The sequence below is a fragment of the Dermacentor albipictus genome, unplaced genomic scaffold, assembly GCF_038994185.2.
Source record: "Dermacentor albipictus isolate Rhodes 1998 colony unplaced genomic scaffold, USDA_Dalb.pri_finalv2 scaffold_54, whole genome shotgun sequence".
Taxonomy (NCBI): domain Eukaryota; kingdom Metazoa; phylum Arthropoda; class Arachnida; order Ixodida; family Ixodidae; genus Dermacentor; species Dermacentor albipictus.
In genome coordinates, this window is record NW_027225608.1 from 453,338 (window position 1) to 476,248 (window position 22,911).

Here is a 22,911-nt window from a genome sequence, read left to right on the forward strand (position 1 = left end):
CTCCTTTTTCAAACGACAAAAAAGCAGGCATGATCCTTGCCCTAGGAGCTGCAAGCGGACAGGCTGCAAGAATATTTCGAAGCTGGCACCCGGGTACGCGACCGAGCCTGATGACAATATTCAACCCCTAGGATTCACTGAAGCGAACCGGCAGCTTCTCAAGAAAGAGCCACAGAGCTTCCCTCATAAATAATGAGGTTAGCTCCAACGTTTTGTATTTCATGACGGCTAATCCACACGCTAACACGCGCAGCGTGAGCGCACAGCTGGTTGTGTCCAGCTCAACTGCCTGGATGATCTTGAAAACAGCTGGACTGTGCCCTTACCACCTGCAGTTGCATCAATGCCTGGAGTGAAGGTATCTCCGAAAGAGACTCAACTTTGTGAATTGGATGTTGATTCAGGAGGAGCAGGATTCTGACTTTCTCACCAAGGTTTCCGGACTGACGAGGCAAACTTCCCGAAATTGCCAAGTAAATATGCACAACGCACACTATTGCATTGAGCCCAATCCCCACTGGCTAGTACGATCCCGCCACCAATACCAACGGACTTTTAACGTTTGGCGTGGAATATATGACATCACAGTCATTGGCCTAGTGTTTTCTTAGCAACACTATGACCGGCAATAGGTATGTAAGTGAGTTTCTCAAAGGGCCGGTTGAAGACTTCTGCTGCAACTTGCCACTAGCCCAGCTTGACGCAATGTGGCATCAGCGCGATGGGACCCCAGTCCACACCTGCAGTTAAGCACGAGCATGACTTGATGGTATCTTCCCGGGACAATGGATAGGGAGAAACGGGCCTATCCTGTGGCCGGCAAGGCCACCCGACCTCAACCGTTTTGACTTTCTATTGTGGGGCTATATTAACGATCACGTATACACGATGGAAACGACGACTCCAGAAGCCTTATAGGAGAGGATAATTGAAGTCTGCCACAGCATTTCATCGACGGGGCTCAACGCAAGAATGAGCAAGCTTGCTCGGAAGATCCCAGTGTTGTATCGCTGGAGAAGGTGACCTCTTCGAGCGCTTGCCGTGAAAGCGCATAAAAAATGAACGTAAATTCAGTTAAAGGCTGCGTCCAGTCATTTGGGATACTCTTATTCTACCATTTCCAGCCTTCTGAAAACTGAGTTTCGTTTAATAAGGGATGTTCAATTTGCTTACGGCTATTGCGAAATGACGAAGCACAAGCGATAACCGCTGTGTCTGCCTAACGCTATAACAAACTTTCGCGAGAGCAGCACATCGCTGGCGTAAATGGAACAGCCAACGCCTACGTCGCTGCCCTGTCGCCTTTTAAGCGGCAGCGTGCCTATCTGTCTGTGCGCGGAACTTGGGGAGCAGTGCAATCACGACGCGCAAGCGGGTATGTCAGTTGCTGTTGTGCATTTCGCAGGCATCCTCAGTAAGCTGAAATATACTAATACTTAATAGATATATAGAAAGACAGAAACTGTTTATTCAGACGTTTTGCAAACCGCTCTGCAATTTTCTGATTAGAATTTTTTTCATAGCTTCGTTACTTCAGAAGTTGGTTTATTAATCTCGACTAAAAATCTAATTAGGCAAAATACCAAAAATAGCGTGACACGCTACAAACAAAAGTAAGCAACATGCACTCGATCGCGTCGTCTTAGAGTGCATCGGCATATTTTTATCTCTGGCTAAATATAGCTGACACATTCGGTATAAAGTGACTTTTGCTTAGATACGTAGATTTATTGGATACTTATACGTATATTTAAAGAGCTTGTTGCGAGGTTTTGTGGATACATGCAGTGAGCTTTGTTTCCAGAGACACATTTCTTCCTCTTATCAAGCGTTAACTTCGCATTTGTGCATTCAATTGTACTTCCCATTTCTAATGTATATTATCTAACGTGACCCCCCCCCCCCCCCGAAAGAAATTTCTCCACTGTATAGTAGGGGCGGGCCAACATAAATTTGATTGCAGGCCTGCTTAAATTTGGGACGTGTAGGGTTACGAAACAACTCAAATACTGGTAAACGCGATTCCAAGCCGGGACAGAAGATAGACACACAAGAGCAGGACAAGCGCTAACTCGCAACTAAATTTTGTTCGGAACGCTTCGCCGACGTCAGTACACTGAAGACCAGGAACGCGCAAGCGAACTTCCCACCAAGTCAACCAGTACATCATATCAAGAAGTGCTTAGATTAGAGGATCATTTCCAAAAACTTATCTTCTTTGCTACACCAAACAATCGTCGTATCGCTAATACAGGCACTTTTTTTTCCTTTCTAATATGACATGCCTCCAAGATTTCTCTGGCCAAAGCATTGCCACTCCTGCCTAGTATTCGAATACTGGAAAGAATTGGCTCTCAGGGACAAGACCTACAATGCAAATTCTGTGAGCCAATTCTTTCCGGTATTCGAATACTAGGCAGGAGTGGCAATGCTTTGGCCACAGAAAGTTCGAGCAAATGTCTCAATGCCTTTGAACGTCTCAATGCCTTTGAGCATAACGCCTCGAACTTCAGACAGTTCGCCCTCAGATGACTTGAGAGACCCTTCAAATTGAGTGTCGTTGCTTAAACATTTTATAACGCCGCTTAGATACGGATCGTTCCTCGTTTCTGCTGCCAGTCTCTTCCACGTGTCGTCGCTCACAAGCGAGAAAACCATACTTACAGCATGAATTTCCACGTCATCACTCGAGATGCCCGTATAATCCTTGACGGAGGTCCTTGATAGCAAATCTGCGAGCAAAAGTTTCTTTCTTGAAACGAAGCACATTGTAATGCTATACCGCATCAGCCTAAGAAAGAACCGCTGCAGCCTCGGCGGCATGTCGCCAAGTGCTTTTTTTTGTAGATGGCAAATAATGGGCGGTGGTCTGTTTCCACCGTAACCTTGCGGCCGTAGACGAAGTGGTGGAATTTTTCGCACCCGTATACGATAGCCATTGCCTCCTTCTCCACTTGAGAATACCGCTGGTGAGCGTCGGGAGCACTTTAGAAGCGTAAGCCACGGGTTTCCATGCGTTGTTATGACACATCACATGACACTTTCGTCGGCTTTTCCGGGTTAAATACTGACAGAAGGGGTTGTTCGCTCACGCTGTTGCATAGCAGCTTCCATTCACTCGCGTGATTCTCTGTCCATACGAAAACGGTGTCTAGCCTGACTAAGCTCCCGTGAAGTGTACTTTGCGCCAACGTAGGTACAATTTCCCAAAGTAGTTGACAACCCCGCGAATTCGCGGGACACCTGATTTGTCGCAAGGCGCGGGCATGTCCAGCATGCTTTTAACTAGTGCAGGGCTTGGTATTATACCTTGTGCACTCATAACATAAACTAGTAACTCTCTTTTCTCAGCGCCAACTGTGCGCTTCTCAGGATTAAATGAGACCAGCCTGTTCGGCTGCTTGTAGCGCCAACCGTAGGCGTTTGTTGTGTTCCAGCCGGGAGGTGCCCCAAACTAGTATGTCGTCTACGTACACTTTTACGCCGAGAAGCGGGTCGAAATTTTTGTTCAGTGTTTTCTGAAACACTTCAGATGCCGATGAAATACCGAAAGGTAACCTTAAGAAACGGACCGAACGGCGTTGCAAAAGTGGAAATCATGGACGTCTCTTCGTGCAATAGGATTTGATGGAAACCCCAGGTTTGCATCACGTCGGAAGAATACGGTTGCGCCCGCCAGCTCAGCTTCTATGTCTTCTCGCCTTGGCATTTCGTAGTGTTCTCGCTTTATGCATTGTTTTATCGTTCCAGGGTCCATGTACACTCGAATCTTTCAGTCATTTTTGCGAACGATAACGAGAGGACTCACCCAGTCTGTGTCTTCAGTGACTTTGACGATGATCCCAGCCCTCTCCGTGCGTTCCAGTTCTACCCTAAGCGGTTCTCGCAGAGCCAAAGGTACACGTCGCGCTGTTTGGACGACAGGCGTAGCGTCTTGGTGCAGGACCATGTGGTAGAGGCGTCGAACGCAGCCTCTGCCGTTGAACAGGTGTTGAAAGTCGCAAGCGACTTCATTCAAACTGTTCAGTGTTGCGTTGTGAACTTCTCGTGGTAAAAGCCCCAGGTCTTCGCATATGTTTCGCCTGATGGTCTCTCTTCATCTGAGTCCATTGTTTCTTTTGTTTCTGAATTTTTATTCTTTCTCCCTTAGTGTGCTCCCCGTTGCTGTTGCTTTCTTCGTCGGCAATGATGACCCGTTTGGTTGCACCGTGCTCATTCTGGTGGTCATTGTCCTGTGATTAGTATTCTTTTTTATTAGTTTTACAGCCTTTCCTTCCTGGGACCCGCCACTTGCAGCATTGCTGTCCTCGGGTACCTATGCTGACTGAAGCCTGCCAGCTATATTTTCTCTTCGGGCATTTGCTACCTGGCACTTGTGCTTCTCATTCACACCTCATGATTCCATCTCATTAAGCGTTCCACGCGAGCCCTTTGTGCCCTCGCTGACCGGGCCTTAGGACACTCGGAGTTACAATGCCCACCTTTCTTTTTCACATTGGCTTTTATCTTAATTGCGCGCTTTGAGGTTTCTTCGCCCCTCATTTTTTAATTTCTCATGGGCTTTAAACCTGTTATTCCTTCTATGTAGGTAGGGGTTTCCCCAGTTCTATTTACTTTGCTTTCACTACTTCCGGGGAACCGAGGAAATCCGGGGGCGGAATGCGAAAACAACGGTGTACATAGATTCAGGTGCACGTTAAGGAACCCCAAGTGGCCCAAACTTCAGGAGCCTCCCACTACGGCGTGCCTCATAATCAGATCGGGGTTTTGGCACCCAAAACCCCATAATTTCATTTTCTTTAATGAAAGAGATAGGCCACAAACCAGGCGGTTCTGAAAGCTTTCCCCCCTTTCCTCTTCCTAATAAACTTGCTCTTCCTATTGTGACAAACGTGATCTGCGGAAGCCACCAAGTTAGACGAAAGTTCATGAAAGAAAGAAAAAGATTCTGAAAAAAATATTACTCGCAGTGGAAATGTCGGTTCAGGCGCCTATTTAACTGCTGATTACAAGACACGAGCCAACGAAATAGAGCTGTTGAATATTTTTCCTCCGGACAAGCGCTAAGCATTTCCCGGATGAAGGTGTGCGAATATTCGATGTCAAATACGAATCCAATAGTCTTCCGTATTTGATGGGCATTCGATTCGAGAATTCACTATTAGAAATTATCGACCATTTGTTTCTGTTAGAATGTAAGCGGAGTAACACTTCCTATACTCTCGGGGAAGAAACATCAACAAGAACGGAGACTGTTTGCATGCCCATGAACTAACTGACGCCTTCCCTTTTTAAAAAAATTTATTCTAACGCTAGAATGTGGAAGCGGGCTCGACATGTATTACAGCATTTACAATCAGTGGCACATTGCAAGATCAGCGGTTGGGTTGTGCGTATAACTCCGCTGACACTTCAGAAGTGGATGGATGGATGGATGGATGGATGGATGGATGGATGGATGGATGGATGGATGGATGGATGGATGGATGGATGGATGGATGGATGGATGGATGGATGGATGGATGGATGATGGATGGATGGATGGATGGAAGTGCATGGTTGAATGGATGGATGGATCGATGGATGGATGGAAGTGCATGGTTGAATGGATGGATGGATGGATGGATGTATGGATGGATGGATGGATGGATGGATGGATGGATGGATGGATGGATGGATGGATGGATGGATGGATGGATGGATGGATGGATGGATGGAAGTGGTTGGATGGATGGATGGATGGATGGATGGATGGATGGATGGATGGATGGATGGATGGATGGATGGATGGATGGATGGATGGATGGATGGATGGATGGATGGATGGATGGATGGATGGATGTTATGAGCGTCCTCTTTCGAACGGTATGGTGGGTTGCGCCACCAAGCTCTTGATATTATAGTGCTTAACGTCCTACCAAGGTTAAAAAAGAACAAAAAAGAAGAAGGAACAAAAAAGCGCGATGGACTCCCACAACCAAATTTTCTGAGCCCCTATCGTTAACTTTGCTTTTGCTCGTCTCGGTTTTTTGTCATTTCCCTACTTTCATTCCACCAATCTCCCAATCTACTACTACTCTCTATTGCGGACATCTTTACTTTTCCCCTGCTCTCGCTGAACCCAAGGGCTTCAAGGAGGCCAGTGGTGCCTAAATAAACCGCTGGGCAGATGTCTTCACATTATAATAAAACATGCCCCATCGTCTCCCTAGCTTTACCGAAGCAAGCACATGCTTCTTCTTCGGTGTTGGACTGCTAAGCACGAGGTCGCGGGACCGAATCCCGTCCTCGGCGGCCGCATTTCAATGGAGGCGAAGCGCGAAAACACCCGTGTAATCAGATATAGGTGCACGATAAAGAACCTCAGGTGGTCGAAATTTTCGGAGTTCCCCACTACGGCATGCCCCATAATCAGAAATTGGTTTTGGCACCTAAAACCCCATAATTTAATTCGAAGCACATGCTTCTTCTTTCTTCTCATATCTCGCATTATAGGGGCGTGTTTTAAGGCAACGTGATCTCGCTTGGAAAAGTGATGAGCTTCCCTTTGATTTATATATTGTTTCTTTCATGGTTTTTGTTTTTTTTTTTCCTCTTAAGTAGTTACTCATGGCAGCTCTATTTCCATTGCGGCCACCCATGAGATAATTTCAGCCTCTGTCTTTCCACTTTACATTTTTTGTTGCTGTGTTGCCCACCCTACAGGCCGCATACTTGCTGGTAAGCTTCCTAGTCCTTTTTCTCCACTTTGAATCAATGTTTTTCCTGTACAAATACTTCAGCACTCTCCCACACCCTTTACCTTCCTCCATCTTCCTCAGTCGTTCTTCATAATTAATTTTACTGCGAGCTTCCCTCACTTGAAAACTAGTCCAGCCCATATCACCATGCACAGCTTCATTTGTAGTCTTCCCGTGAGTGCCCAATGTGAGGCGACCCACTGACCTTTGTTTCCAATCGAGTCCTGATTGTACCCCTGATTTAAAGAAAACAACCGTATTTCCTAAAGTAAGTCCTGGAACCATTACACCTTTCCACATACCTCGGAGCACCTCGTGCCTATTGTATCCCCATAGCGCTCTGGGCTTCATTATGGCTGCATTTCTCTTCCCCTTCACTGTTATTGTTTATTCCTGTGTTTCCATATATCTATTGCCTTCGTTTATCCATATACCAAGGTATTTATGTTCCTTTACCCGAGGTACTTCGTGGCCCTGTATTGTCACTATCTGTTCACTGTTTTCATTGAATACCATAACACCTGATTTTCTAACACTAAATTTCAAACCTAAATTCTCGCCTCCATGTCCACAGTTATTAGCCAGACATTGCAAATCTCTTTGCTTGTCAGCTAGCAACACAATGTCGTCCGCATAAAATAAACCTGGAAGCTGCTGCTCTACTACTGTACCCGCATGTCTGCATTAGACATTAAACCGGATATTACTGCCTTCTAGCGCCCTCTCCATCCTCACCATGTACATCATAAACAGCAGTGGGTATAAAGGGCACCCCTTCCTCAGTCCCTTCTTGATATCAACATTCTCTTCCCTCCTCATCCCTTTTCATTCAACGCAAACGGTATTTTCTAAGTAAATCTCTCTCAAAAGCTGTAGACAGTCGTCACCTAAGCCTTCCCCTTCCAGAATATCCCACAATATGTTGCGGTTTACGCTGTCGTACGCTGCTCTAATGTCTAAAAAGGCCACAAATAACGGTCTGCTTTGTACTCTTCATATTTCAATACACTGAGTAAGAAGAAATAAGTTATCATCCAAGCACCTACCTATTCTGACGCCATTCTGAAGTTCTCCCAAAATGCCTTTATTCTCTGCCCATGCTAGCAGCTTTAATTTGATTGCCTGCATTGCTAGCTTGTATATTACCGATGCAATGGTGAAATTTCTACACGAGTGAATTCTATATTTCTCGCCCTTGCCTTTGTAATCTAAATTCATTCTACTTTGACGCCAACTGTCTAGTGTTCGTCTATGTTTTAAAGTTTTTTTTTTTCACTGCTTTCACCAGAGCTTGCTTACATACTTACTGCGATAAACAGTTAGCGTTTCTGAGACGCTGATACCGGTTGTCTAAGCGACATGTCCTTCGGGCGTTTAAGAGTGACGTATGCAAAAAATAAAATTTGTATGAAGTTAGCGCTCGTACTCTTCGTGTGTGTCTGGGTTTTTACTACATCGTCCTCTGCGCGGCTATTCATTGTTATTCAAATCATGCACCAACAAACCCGAAAAAGCTACGCTGCGAAATTGTCGATTTTCTCGAATATTCGTATTAGACTCCATCCGTAAGTTTCACCCGACTAAGGTTACTGCATGCTGAAGCTGAGGCGCTAATCATCTGAACGTAGTCAGCCAAACAACGTCGTGTACCAGGCGCATCCATCGGCGATAGAACGCAGTAAAGCGGTGCATTTTCGCAGTTCTTCGGCACCGTCATGGGGAATGGTATACCTTTATAACTCGCACTACTTCACTTAGTAGAGTGTAAAGTATGGCCGTATTGGGACCAGCAAGAATGTTTTACACGAAGGCTTATGAACTTTCATATGTAGTTATAGATTCTTATTTCCCGCTGCCATTTACCAGATTCCTTGGAGGCATCGAAGGACTCGGCATTCACTCGGCGTCGCGCGGTAAATCGCCGTGGAATAGCGCTAATGATGAGTTTCAAACAGATTCTGAGCTCGACCGCGAAGCTCAGGCTAAGAGCTTTGTTTTTCGTGTTTAGATGTAGAAACATGCAAAGGTAGGTTACGTCAGAGCCGGCTATCCTAATTTCCAAATTCGTTACTTCACCAACAGTGAAAACTTGAAGAAAGAAGAAAATATCGGCAAGCACTCTATGTACACGAAGACAAAGCTCACATGGAAAGTCTCTACACGGGCACCTGCACCGAACGCTCGGTGCTGTAATTATAGAGCGGTCAAGCCATTACACAGGAATGAGAGTCCACACAAACATTTTCATACATGCATATATCAGGGCCACGTGACTACGCGACATCAGCCAGTTAAAGCAGAAGCACCGTGTTCTGGCAAGAACAGCAAGGCACTTTGCGTGCATGCGCGGGCTCCTTTCGCGCTCGGAAAAACGTTTTTATGTAGTGAGCATTCAGAAACAGAAGGCTGTATCGGGAGTTTTTCATGTCGCTCTACGATTTTCTTGGTTTAGGTCGATGATAATAATTGCGCTACCTGTCACAGGCAATTTCTAAAAAAGTTAGTGCGGCTAAAGAAAATACCTTTATACTGTTCCGGCATCCAACGGTAGTGAAATAGCTTTTAAATTACCGTAAAAAATTTTTTTTTCGTTTTCTTTTCTCGCTTCCATGTTTATGGATCGTCCATCTCTGGCTTCTTCACCCTCACCTCTGCTCAATGTGTTGTTCCTACCTTTTTAACTTTACGCTTCACCTCATTTTCCTTGTCATTGCCTGTGCCGTTAACGTAGTGTCATTTGGTCAGTTTCCAGGTAATTATTCTCCAATGCGCATCCACCTTTTTTTTTTACAAAAGAAAGTGCGCAAAATTTTTAGCCCACCCTTATATTTTAGTTCATTTTTCTCTGCCGTCTATCCGATCTGATTTTGCTCTGAGGCTTTATATTATATATAGCCGAAGTTATCTTGTGTTGCCTTATTCGTAATATTACAGTGTACAATTGAAGTTAGCCCTAACGACCTCGTGAGGTCGCTGCCTTGACATCTCACAGTGCCAATTCGCCTATACCAATGTTTGCACTTCGCTTTGACCTCCCAGGAGGCCACAATATCCGGAGTTCATCACTGCACCATACCTCACAATCAGCTCGTGCTTCTCACTCGTATGACCCTAGAATTTCATTCATTCAGTTTTTAACCAAAAGTTTGGCCAGTAATCACGAAACCGTTTCTACGCTATCTAGACATTCTTAAGAGTAGGCGTCGAGGAAGAGTAGCAGCAGAGCAAACGGGACTGGACAGGGCCGAACAGTTCTCACGAGCGAAAAGTTGCGTGAATTCGGCCACTGGTATTCTGGTAAATGTAGAGGCAGGATGTGCAGAAAAGGAACCGCGTTTCTAGCAAGCCAATCCACGCCCTGGGGTCGCGAACATCGCAGGTGTTACGTGCATGCATTATCAAAGTCTCAGTCACAGAAAAGTCTACAGTGAAGTAAAGCAAGAAACGCAACACTTCGCTTTAGGAAACACGAGCTGTGTCGCCCAAGGGGACACCACATTCTCTGTGAGTCTTCCATTGAAATTCCCTCAGCTTCTATACGCGTTCCTGAGTCACAGAGAAAATACTGTTACAATGAAGGGTAGGGTACGCGCATTTCTTTGTTTATCTCTGTGTTCCCATATGACCTATTCAAACTTGTTCAACAGGTCGCTTTGTTTTTCTTGATCTCTATTTTCTGGCAAATAAGTTCTGCAGAAGCCCGCAAGGTGGTGAAAGTCCATCACAGGGTAAAATTGGCATCCACTCCTCTTGAAGCACGAAGCTACAAAGGTGACGCATAAGGATTTCTTAGAAGAAAAGCTTTGAAGTTGAAAAAAACATTCGTCCTTGTCCCAAGAATTGTCCATCCACTGCATAGCTTTCTTTCTAAGAAACTCGTAGGGGTTGCCTTTGTAGCTTGGTGCTACAAGACGGGTGGATGTGGATTTTTCCCCGTTCATATCTATTTTCTCTGTGATCCACGAATGCGCTTTGTTCGATTCTAGTCATCCTGTTATATAACTGCTCTGACAGGGCTCTTCAATTGGATTTATTTTTATTTTTGCAGTCTGATTTTCATATAGCTATGAGTTAGGGATAGCTAGCGCCTGCTGTGGCCAAAATTGACATATTTCAGAGCTAATAAAGAAGGAAAGATATGCCAGAAAGATATGCGCCCTGTACTCACAGAAAGCCGTTAGATGTATATTGACACGTGTACTTGTTTATCTTTATCGGGCGACCACGTTTTACCGCCCAACAAATGTTATCGCAGAGCGCAGGACGCGCCCGCATCTATCGGGAGTTCCTGGAATGTTATCGATGGTTCCATTCGCAGTCTGTCACCGAACCTTGTGTAATCTGGTTGCATGTATGCGCGACGCGAATAGTGTAGAACTTTGTGGAAGACACAGCTAGCGCCTGCTGTGGCCAAAATTGACAGAGCTTATAGAGAAGGAAAGACATGCCAGAAAGATATGCGCCCTGTATATACTCACAGAAGTGATCACAGTATATAGGGATCAGTGGCTCTAAAGTTCTGTCTTTCTGTTGCTCTATCCTGAAGGCATTAATATCAGTAAATCCTGCCTCCAGTGATTTGATATAGCGATCGAAGTTGTCCGCTCCGCATTCCGTCGTTGGAAGCGGCATGCGCGAGAGGCAGCCAGCGTCGGCGTGCCGTCGGGCGCTTCTACAAGTTGAAGTTCTCAAGTTCTTTGTTGATCATGGGAAGATATGTGCATCGTGTATGGTATAAAGGTTATCATCGTCGTCAGCTTATTTATGTCCACTGCAATACGAAGGCCTCTCCCATGCAATCTCCAATTAGCCCTGTCCTGCGCCAACCGATTATAACTAGCACCCGCAAATTTCCTAATTTCGTCGCGCCACATAGTCTTCTGCCGTCCCCTACTGCGCTTCCCTTCTCATGGTACCCATTCTGCCACCATAATGGTCCAACCATTATCTGATCTGCGCATTACATGACCTGCCCAGTGCCATTTTTTTTCTCTTAATGTCTATCAGAATATCTTCTATACCCGTTTGCTCTCTGATCCACCACCGCTCTCTTTCTGTCTCTTAAAGTTATGCCTAGCATTCTTTGCTCCATCACTGTTTTCGCGGTCCTTGTTCTCAAGCTTCTTTGTCAGCCTACAAGTCACTGCCCCATATGTAAGCACAGGTAAAATGCACTGATTTTATACTTTCCTATTCAATGATAACGGTAAGCTCCCAGTCAGGAGCTCACGATGTCTACCGTATGCGATCCAACCCATTTTAGAGCGCAGCTCTTTGGCGTCCGTTCCTGGGCTTCGCGTCGTCGTCGGCGTTGTCGTCGGCCTCGTAACCAGCTCCGCCCCCCTTTCATCCCCCCAGCGCTAGCAGCGACCGACTGATACCGCTGGATGCCGCTGACGCCGCTAGAGAGTCAAGATAACGTGACTGCATAGAACACCGTCGCCGCCATGCAGAAAGAGGAGGAAAGGGTCCCCCCCCCCTGTTCTTGTGTGGCGGATAGGGTGCTCTTCAGTTGCCGACGCGCCGGTTATTTCACGTAGGCCCCGGCACGTCGACGAATACGTGACCACCTTCCCACGGCTAGACCTGGTTCTTAGCGCTGCGGAAGCGAGGGTATCATATTGTTTGTGTCGGCATCGGCGGCGTTGTCCCTGAAACCAACTCCGCAGCTGGGGTTGACTCACTATCGGCGTCAGCGGCATCAGTCAGTCGCTGCTCTCTCTTCCCTCCTCCCTTTATCGTGTTGTCCGCTTGCTGCGCGCGCTTCTGCCCCCATCGTTTGCCGCTGGGTGTACACGCCGCCCCCCTCCCCCCTCTTCCTGCGAGTCTCCGGTTGTCAAAGCGCCGGCTCGAACTTAATTCCTTTCTTCGCTCCTCCTCCAATGCAACCCCTGTGCGGTGGCAATCAGAGAGCCAGATCGGTGGCGGCAGATCTGTATACGTGCACCGCCCGAGCCGAAATTGCCGCTGCCGTTCGCCCTGTGCGGTGGCAACCAGAGAGCCAGATCGGTGGCGGCGGATCTGTATATGTGCACCGCCCGAGCCGAAATTGCCGCTGCCGTTCGCCACTGCGAAATTATCTGCCAGTTCTTTCTGAGCCATGAGCGAGACGACTGATGGAAGTCCTCCGTCTGCTGCTGCTGCTGCTGCTGCTGCTAAACGAGCTGCCAGAGCGGAGGCCCAGCGCCGTCGCCGTCAGAATCCAGAGGTGCGTGCCGCCGAAGCAGAAGCTTACCGTCGCCGCCGTCGAGATGATCCAGGAGTACGCGTCGCCGAAGCAGAGGCTAAGCGCCGCCGCCGAGAAGACCCTGCCGTTCGCGCCGCCGAAGCGGAGGCTCATCGCCGCCGTCGAGAGGTCTTTGTTAAAGGAATACGTGTGAAAAATTTTAAAAAAATTCTGTGATAGCGCATACATGTGTTGCTAAATTTCTTTGCCTCAATCTATCGAAAAGGTGAAACAGCTTATTTGCTGCGCTCAAATTTCGCATTAGGAAGTAACGTAATCGTCGGTAATTTTTTTATGCTGTGAGTCTCCTTCTCATGGCCAGGGTTCCCTGTGATTAGTTGACCTAGGTAAACGTATATGTGGGGCCCTATTGTTCTCGTAGGAGTCTTGAAGGGGACCCCTATGTTGGTGGTGGTGGTAACAACTTTATTGAGATTCTGCTCAGTTATGATCTGGCAGGCCCGAGTCCTAGGATGGCCCCTCACGAGGAGCGACCCTTTCGGCCCAGGCAACGAGGGCTTTTCGTAGTTTTTCATCCGGCGTTCTGGGTAGCTCCTCCCATGTCTGTTTTGAGGGAGCTGGCAGGAGCGACCTGCGAGGGAGTAAGCCGTCGCACCCCCAAAGAATGTGATTTTGGGTAGCCAATGTTTGATTTGTGCAGTTTTGACATATTGGGTTCCATTGCCCATTGGTAATTATGGCCAGCCAATGTGGGCTGGGAAATGACTTAGTTTGTGTTCGACGCAGGATTGAGGCTTGCGCTCGCGTGAGGCTTGCGTTTGGAGGCGGATACATTCGCCTTTTTTGCTTGTAGTAGTTTGTTATCTCGTGGTATGTCGTCGGTGCTGCATCCATGGGATCCGAGTTGGTGGGGCATGCACCCCTCCCGGTTGTGTCTAGGGTCTAGGGTCTAGGGTCTAGGGTATGCGAACACTGAACGACCCATATGTTATATGGTGCTGTAGAAGCCCTAGAGCGCGTGAGAAAAAATAACAATGTGCGTGAGAGCACAAATGTGGTAAATACTCATTCAGCAAGTGACGCGAGCATAAAAGAGGGAAGGGTAGTTTTGCAGCTAATAAATGGCCCTTGTGCTGTTAGATCTGTTGGTAATCCATTCCATATCTGCGATGCGGCATGCGAGAATGTAAATGATCCATAATTGGTGCTATATTTTGGAACAGTTAGTGTTTTCGAGGCGAGTGATCGTAATGGGTATGTGGTATTTTGATAATCAATTTTTACAGGAGGACCTAGTGTGAAGAAACAGTAAAATCATACTCCTGTAAACGAAGCGCCCAACGCGCAAGCCGACCTGATGGATCATGGAGATTCACCAGCCAGCAGAGAGAATGATGGTCTCTCACCACTGTGAAGGGGCGCCCGTAAAAGTATGACCGGAAGCGCTGTACTGTGAAAATCACTGCAAGACATTCTTGCTCTGTAACGGTGTAGTTGCGCTCGGTCTTGCTTAAGGAGCGACTCGCATAGACAACGACGTGTTCTTTGATGTCGTGTTTGGAGTCGTGTTTGTGTTTGAAGGCTTTAACAGCAGCACTCTTCGCTGGATTGGGTCGTAGGCGGCCCTTATCCAGTAGGTGGCCCGGAACCAGTGTTTGACACTCTCCAAATGGCATTGGTTCAAGTTGAGCACCAAACCCGCTTTTCCCAAGCAGTCTAGCAGGAGATAGAGAAGTGCGTTTCGCTCACTGAACATGCACCCGAAAATCCCTACATTGCCTAAATAGCACATGAACACTTCCCACTTCAAACCACGCAGGATGTTGTCCATAAAGCGCCCAAAACTTGCAAACGCATTACACAGCCCGAACGGCATCACATTCAATTCAAAAAGTCCCTCTGGTGTTACAAATGCTGCTTTCTCTTTGTTTGCCTTGTGCACAGGAATCCGCCAGTATACCCCGACCTCAAGTCGACAGACGAAAAATACGATGCTAATGAAAGGCAGGCGATAGCATCATCAAGACGTGGAAGAGGATACGCGTCCCTTTTAGTGTTGGTGTTGAGGCGCCGACAGTCAGCACAAAATTCGCCATGTACCATTATCCTTTCTAGCCAAAATCACTGGCGCTGCCCACGAACTACACTATTCTTGGATTACATTCTTATTGAGCATTTCGCAGACTCGGTCGTTGATCACCTTGCGTTCCGATGGCGAGACTCCGAAAGGCTTCCGTCGCAAAGGTTGGGCAGATCCCGTATCTATGCGATGGTGGCCACTCTTTCTGTGTGCCGCGGAGTGCGTGCCCGCGTCTATAGCCCCGTTTACATGAATGCGACAGTGGCGCATCGCATTTCCGCCGTTTACATGCAGCGCCCAACCGACTTCCGGTGTAACTGGTTTCCGGTAGTAGGCCGAGCGCACGTTGGTGTTCGGGTGCCGAGAAATAGACAGTTTAGTGTAGCGTACGCAACTTATAGCGTACGCTATACGCTATTAGCGGCGAGAATTAGGAGTGGCGCCCTCTCGCGTGTGACGTCACGGCCATCGCTCCGTCTCGCTCGGCGGCCGCGCGCGCTCGTTCCCTTCGTGTATGCTTGGGGTATGGGTGGCTCGAGCCGCACTTATTGAAGGGTATGTCGGCTTCTTTCTGCTGCCATGCCTGAACCACAGTTTCTTCTCCTAAAGCACGTGAGTCAATAAAATTTGGGGCTTGGATATCGCAAGCTATGTAGCGTTGAACGGGGCTACTGGTTTTACAATGCACATATGCGCCGTCTCTGTCCATAAATTTTGCGTGAAAAGAATGTCTGCAAATTCAATACGCGAAGTTGTGTACGATGCTTGGCTAAACACTTAACATTCCCTTAGAATTTAGCTATGAGAGACATTGCATTTTACACGAAAGAAAATCTTGGTAATTGGCGTCAGCATGTTATCCGTGTTAGAAAGACATTGCCCAGCGAAGCTGTCATCATGATTCTTATTACTCTGGTGAGTTGTTATAGCCAAATATACGTAAAAGAAAGAGTTAGGCGACCATTTTTTATGAAAAAGTTATTTCACCCCTCTCAGAAACAGGCCTCCAAAAAACGAATCGCTCATGGCTGCTAACACGACGGCGCGTCATGTAGAGTATTTACATAGTTAATTCACAAATACCATAGTAGCAATCACCTGAGAGAAAAGTTTCGTTGTTAAGATCGAGAGCCAATCAATTGCAAGCGATGAAATGTTTCATAGTGGCCCTCAGCAGCCTTTATCGACAATATGGCACACCCATCACGCAACGGTAGCAACCGACTGTCGGTATGGCGAGGCACGCTTTGTTCGTGATATCCATCAGTTCACTACTATTTCGAATTGAAACCATAAAGCAATTTTTACAGCTCCAATTGGAATGGCTAAAGTATTCTCGAGCTACTACAGCGCCGCTTAGATTGTCCAGAAAAGCAAAATTCAAGCACTTTCTGTCTCACCATGTCTCGATCCAGCGTTGTTTAATTGTGCAAACGGAGAACTATTCGCCTTGTCGGTACATAAAAGAGAACCTCGCCCAACTGCAGGCAAAATAGAGTTTGCTCCAATCCAATCGCAAACATTCATAATGAAAACACCACAAGACACATATATATTCACTTGATTTTTGACCCTCCACAGGGGAATTATCTTCAATATGTCCCATACTACTAATGATTGACGCTTCGACTTCTTTCTGGCTGCAGCATGAGGTCCAACAGGCATATTTCACTAAAAAATTTAGGCCGAGTAGCCTGTGTCAGTTCGCCAAACAAATTCGCCATGTATATTTCTCAAGCAACAAACACCAGTAAATTTCTCAAGTGAGTTGAACGTGTAGCACAGAAAGGGAATATATATTGGTACATTCCATTTTGTATTCTGTAAATAGACGTAAGCCTTCATTAGCTTTACTTCAAATTGCTGCCGCTTGAAATAAGCACGTGAAGAACCGCCTAATTTTAAGAAGCAGTCAAAGAAGCAAGTATTACTTGTAGAACCTAACTGCAGTATTAGTTAAGTCCTCGTGTTACCGCCGAGCGTTTCTGTGAAGAAACGCAAAAATTCTATATTACACCATGAACTACTCGTCGTGAGCAAATCAGTTTTAGCGGATTGTAACTGTTGCAGAAGTCATATATAGCCAGCGTCTGCGACATACTTGTTGCACCGCGGCAGGTATCGTATCATACGTGAATTCTTATTTTCTATATTTTTGCGGTTGTCGATTGAAAAACCCGCAATGGGCTGCAGTCTGCGCTCCTTCGGCTGGCACTGTAGCGTTGCCTTCGAGAGCTGCATTGTCGTCTAAGAAATAAGCTCTTTGAATAAATTTTCGAAAATGAAGACGTCGTAAAAATATATTTGAGACGACCGCCATAAGTATACAAGCAAAGAGAACGAGGGCGCGCAAACGACAACACCGCCGAAAGCGCCCGGACACCGCCCGAACTGTAGCAGACGACAGGCGCGAGTCCTTGCCCTGACGTCACGTGAGCGGCGCTCGCAGTGCCCCTGTAGTTCGTTCTCGGGGCTAAAAGTGTAGCGGACGCAAAGCCGCGCACGTGTTTTGCAGCTTTAGTTGGCCAGCAAGGTCTTCGGACCTCAGAGGCCATATGCCTTCGTTGCGGCTATTTTCCGACTCTAGCGATAGGTAGCGCTGATATCTCGAATGTTTCTTTCGTTAGGCTTCGACTCGTTCGAAACGAGGAGCGATCTCGAAAACCCCACAAGGGTATCCATAATACTCTGTCGTCGAAGCGGCCTGAGACTAAGCGAAAGCCGTTTGCACAATCATTTGCTACACAATCATTTGCTGCGAACGAAGTGCATTTTACAAAAGCAAGGCCAAATTCAATTCGAAGCGGGCAGCCGGGACCGCCGCCATGTTGATGGCTAATTCCTTCCCATCATTCCTAATGCGACGATCCTGCGTTTACATGCTCCGCGAGAGTCGACTCGCGTCCGTAAATCTACCCTCGCCTGGCGCATTAATGCGATGCGCCTTCCTAGCGCATTACTGCTGTTTACATGAATGTGATGTGCTAGAAATGCGATGCGATGCGACACTGTCGCATTCATGTAAACGTGGCTTATTATCTCGAGATGGCCGCCATTGCCGCCGCAGCGCCGCTTACACGGCGATAGGGAGGATAGCTCCCCATTGCCCCCGACACGGAGGAAGGAAACTAAGGAGAGGCCCTACCCCCTCCGCGCGCTAGGAGAAAAGTGTGGCGGAAATGACGTAGTAGGTTCTCATTTTTTTGCTGCTTTTTTATTTTTTTTGCTGTATGGCCACGCCTTTTGGGCCACAATGGCGGCGTTGTTTGAGCGCTCACACGTGTTGCTCTGGTAGGTTTCGTGCCGTGGCAAAGGCGCTGTGTGGGCGGGTTTGCGTTAGAGAGAGAGTAAACGTTTATTGTAACAGAGACTGTTTGGTTATGGTGGGTGGAGCCCCTCCTCCAGGGCCCCACTGGTTACAGCGGCTCGCCGGGCCTGGTCAAGGGTCGCCAGTTGGCTTCCCAATTCCACTTCCGCGAGTCGCGCCTCCCACGACCAGTTATGTAGAGTGTTGTCTAGCAGCGGCGAGGTGGCAGCCGCCGGACGTGACGCGCACTGGAATGTTATGTGTTCCAATGTCGGTGTTCCTTCGCACCACGGGCAAGTGTTGCTGTATTTGTCTGGGTACATTTTGTGTAGCCTGTATAAATGTGGGAAAGTGTTTGTTTGCAGGCGGCGCCAGTCCCGTGCTTGCCTCCTGTCTAGGCCTGGGTGAGGAAGGGCTTTGGTTCGCCTACTTAGCCGTTGTAACTCGAGGATTTCTCTTGGCGCACCGGGTGTCGAGGTGTTCTCCCGGGCGGTGTGGCCCGCGGCTCGGCCTGTCATGCCTCGAGCCAAGCGGTCCGCCCGTTCGTTCCCCGCTATCCCTGTGTGCGCCGGGCACCAGGTCACGCAATGATCCATGGTGAGGTTCGTTCCTAGGATGCGGAAGACGCAGCCCGGTAAAGCCCCCCCAAGGAAGAGGCGGCAGGCGTCCTGCGAGTCTGTCAGCACGTAGGCCGATTGGCCCTTAGCTTCCGCGGCGCGTATACACCAGAACACTGTGAATTCAAAGGGCGCCGCCATATTGATGAGCGCCGTCGCGCCATCTATCCCAAGCGCCGCGAATTAGCAGGCCTGGGCTGCCACGCCGGGAGATGCGACCCGGCGCGAAAGCGAAACTTGGGCTTTTTAGCTGGGCGGAAGGCGTGTTTCACGTTTTTTCTAACCTGTCATTTTCGCTGTCTGGATTCAATCAAACTTCAAGACCTCGCGCAAGTCCACAATGGACACACTGAGTGCTGTGCAGACTGCAGAAGCGAATACATCGGGTAGGTACGCTATTACGTTTGTACAAACCGCGCGCTATATGCTAGAACACCTGTGAGCTTTTTGGCACGTAACCTGTGAAGGAATTTACAGCACTGTGTTGGTGCCATATATTATTAAAGCACGCAGAACACTGTCATCTGCACTTTCAGTTTGGTCTTGTTTGTAATGGTCTCTACTGGGTTGGCCGCGCTTGGCAACCAACTGGCGAGGTCGTTTGACTGCCTGGTTAGCAGACGCCTGCCCTTCACCACCTGCACACTGAAAACAAAATAGATGTTATAGTAAGAAGGGCTGTAGTTCTTTCCCATGCCATCACTTTTGCGAAGATATAAAGTCCCCTCAAAATGAAATAGAAAATGCACCAGGCCAATTGTATCGTGCAACCACTTAAGAGTACAACATTCAGAACAAAAGCCTACAGCACTCGAACAAGCAGCATATGATGCTAAACCTGCACTCATTGGAAAATGAGGTACTACAGTAGTTATAATGTTCAACTACATGTGCATTCAAAGCCCGTATAACAGGGCGAGCATGACATGCAGGTGTTGTACAGTTGCACAAACCATGACAGGGCACGTAAAATTACCATCCCTACTTAAAGCTGCATCATCAGGACCCCTTTGGTACAAGATAACAACCGCACCTGCATTCCAAGAAATTAGCCCCACCAACTGCAGCTACCTGGTACCAGACCTGTTTCGCTTGTGCGAGGCCATCGGATTGTTGGCGCTCCCTTAGAAAAGAAAACAGTAAAAAAAAACTAGTGAGAACGATAAAAATTTTGTTACAAAATACAAGAATAATTAAGCACCTTATTTTCCTCGCCATATGAACGGAAATATTTTGCGCTTTGCCCCCCATAACAGCCCGCACGCAGTTTAGAGCTCAGGAGGCTCAAATGAATTCGTTACGAATGACACCTGCAACACCAGCTCGTAAAGGTAGGTGCGCTGCAAGAACACCTTCGGCGACGAGTAGTCGTCGTTTACGTTTTTGTGGACGCATGCTACGTGACGAGCAGACTTCGGTTTACTTTCATTAGCAATAACGCTCACCAGCACGGCCTACAACTTGTCGTTCACGCTTAATGGTCATTCCGTGCACCAGCTGCAAGTATCGCTAACCGCAAACTCAACTGTTCCGCTTAACCGTCGGGAGCTCTGCCTGAATGAAAACACGAAAAGGCTTGCCTTTTTGTTATAGCCAAGGCGAAGCGCCGGCGCGGGATTCTGCTCTGTAGGCTTGTTGCCCAGAAAGTGCTCGGAGCAAACCTGCGTATTACGTTTGTAGGGCGCAAAGTTGAACGTGGCACCAAAATATACACAGATCGAATACTCACTCGTGCATTTTCACTGGGTTGGTAGTTCTTCCTATTCACTGCAGCTATCCACCGGTGGCGCAGCTTGGCATTCTTCGTTGCGGATGGAAATCGGCGCAGGCTGAAAACACCGCACCGGCACGATTCCCTACGTGTGTTGTGCTCTTCGCAAACAGCGCTAAGCGACCTGCTCCTTTTCCGTTGGTTGTTTTGGCATCCAAACACGACTCAATGATGCCCAGATGACTTCTTCTACTTTGGATCCGTGTGAACGGGCGCATTTCCGCACTTTGGAGCCCTAGAGCTGGCGCTTGCCATGTCTACTGGTCGCCGGCGAACACACTTTGGCAGCCCAGTACAAAATAGCGCCGGTCGACCGGGCAACCCGGGTGCGAGAGTATGCGTTCGGTTAGTCTGGGTGCGAGACTAGCGTGTTCTGGTCTATAGCAAGGGCTATGGCCACAGCTTCGGCCGTTGCAACCGATTTCGTGTGTATAGATGCTGCTAGGGTTTGCGTTAGTCACCGTGTCTTGTTGCGCTGTGTTACCTGCACCGTGCTCTGCCGGATGTTGCGCGAGCGCGAGCGCTCCGCGCGCGAAACCACGCGCAGCGCGGCGTGGTTTCGCGAAAGATGTAAACAAGAGAGGAGGGTGGCACAAAAGGCGGAGCATCGCCATGAGCAACGCCAACTTCCGGCTTCACTTTTGCTTCACAAAGAGTGACGTCAGGGCCTCTCCTTAGTTTCCTTCCTCCGTGGCCCCCGAGCTCGCCGGACCGGTTGGTCACGTGGGTCGACGGAGAGTGACGAAGGACGAGCTAGCCGCGGCGAGCGGGCAGAGTAGTTTGGGAGATGGTGCGGCGCGGTTGTGTACCGAGATACAGCTGAACATGTGGTCCGCAGGCTGAAACCCTCAGGGCGAAGTCTTCGCCGGTAGATCGACTGACGGTGCAAGTCCGTCAAGATCTTCGGCAGCGAGGTACCAGAGCCCAACGCTTCTTCAGATCGAGACCTCGGCGAGCAGGCCACAGAAAATCCTCGTCATCCAACATGCTCTCAGGACGTTCCGCCGGACTCTTTTCTTTAATCGCGTTTCGTCTTTCATTTACTTATTCATCGCGTGTTCATTTTTGAATGTCCCGTTCTGAAGTGTTGTGTTTGCCGCGTTTATTCTCTCGTGTATTTTTCATTTGTGTCGGCTATTGTTTTTTTCGCGAGTGTTAGACATTTCCACGTAGTTGGCTTTGCGTCGCGCGTCGCATCAGAGTGTGTGTGACCCGCACGCCTTCCGCAAAGCTTGGCACCATCTGCTTACAGTTTGCTTATTCTTTTGTGTTTATCATGTCACTGGCATGATTTTATTTTATTAAATTGAGCGTGCGTCTTAACGCCGCCTCCCGTCTCGGGCCTCTGGTCCACGCTTCCGTCAGGCGCGCGGACCTTATCGCCAGTCAGCACTGGAACCATCCGTAAATGCACCCGGTGTGGGTTTGTTGTCGGCCATCCCCTCCGGTTCGGAGAGTGCAAGTAATGGTACCCCAATCCGTGACACTGTGAAATGTCAAACAGTCCGGCATGTTTTAGCAGAGTATTTGCCACTTCGGGACGCTGCTTAGTGCTGAGCGACTTGTTCACCATAGCTGGAGCGGAGGAGTCCCGGCAGGGCATGCATTAACGAAATGGCGTTCATCCACAGAATCAGAGGCCTCAGTAAGAACGGCGAGTGACGGCACTTGACCTTCACGGTTGGCGGCAAGTGTCAGGGCCTGTGTTAGTGTTGCAGATTCACTGAAACAGTTCACAGTCCAATACTTAGTGCGTCCGTGAACAACTGGCAGCGTGCCATGCGGAAACAGCGCATTCCTATTGATGCATCTCAGATGAACGGGCTCCACGGCAGCGTCAAACGTTCCATCGCTGGTAGGGAAACGGGAGACTGAAACACAGGTTGCAGATAACGGAGCCACAACTGTACCCCTGGATACACAAATGGCACTATCGTGATGCGGCGAGATTTCCATAAACGCAGCCGAAAAGCTCGTACCTACACTAATTTCTCCCGTTCTGCCGTAGACAGTGGCCCCAAACGGTTTCAAAAATTTCAAGGCCAATGATTACGTCGAGCGTGGAATGGAGTAGAACATCGAACTGTGCGTTAAATATTTGACCGCCCAGGATAACGTCTACATTGCACACCCCGACAGGATGCAACAACTCCCCACTCACTCCGGGAGTCGTATCGGTACGGTCCCAGCGAAACATCACGTTCCGTCT

The 22,911-nt window shown here is 48.2% G+C and overlaps 1 long non-coding RNA gene across 1 annotated transcript; it reads right to left on the bottom strand.

Moving 5' to 3' along the window:
* Window positions 1-19,456: 19,456 nt before the first annotated feature.
* Window positions 19,457-20,834, bottom strand: LOC139053015 (uncharacterized). The gene is made up of 2 exons (XR_011510167.1): window positions 20,661-20,834; window positions 19,457-19,576 (listed from the first exon to the last, which is right to left on the bottom strand). It is a non-coding gene; the product is annotated as an uncharacterized lncRNA (long non-coding RNA).
* Window positions 20,835-22,911: the final 2,077 nt, after the last annotated feature.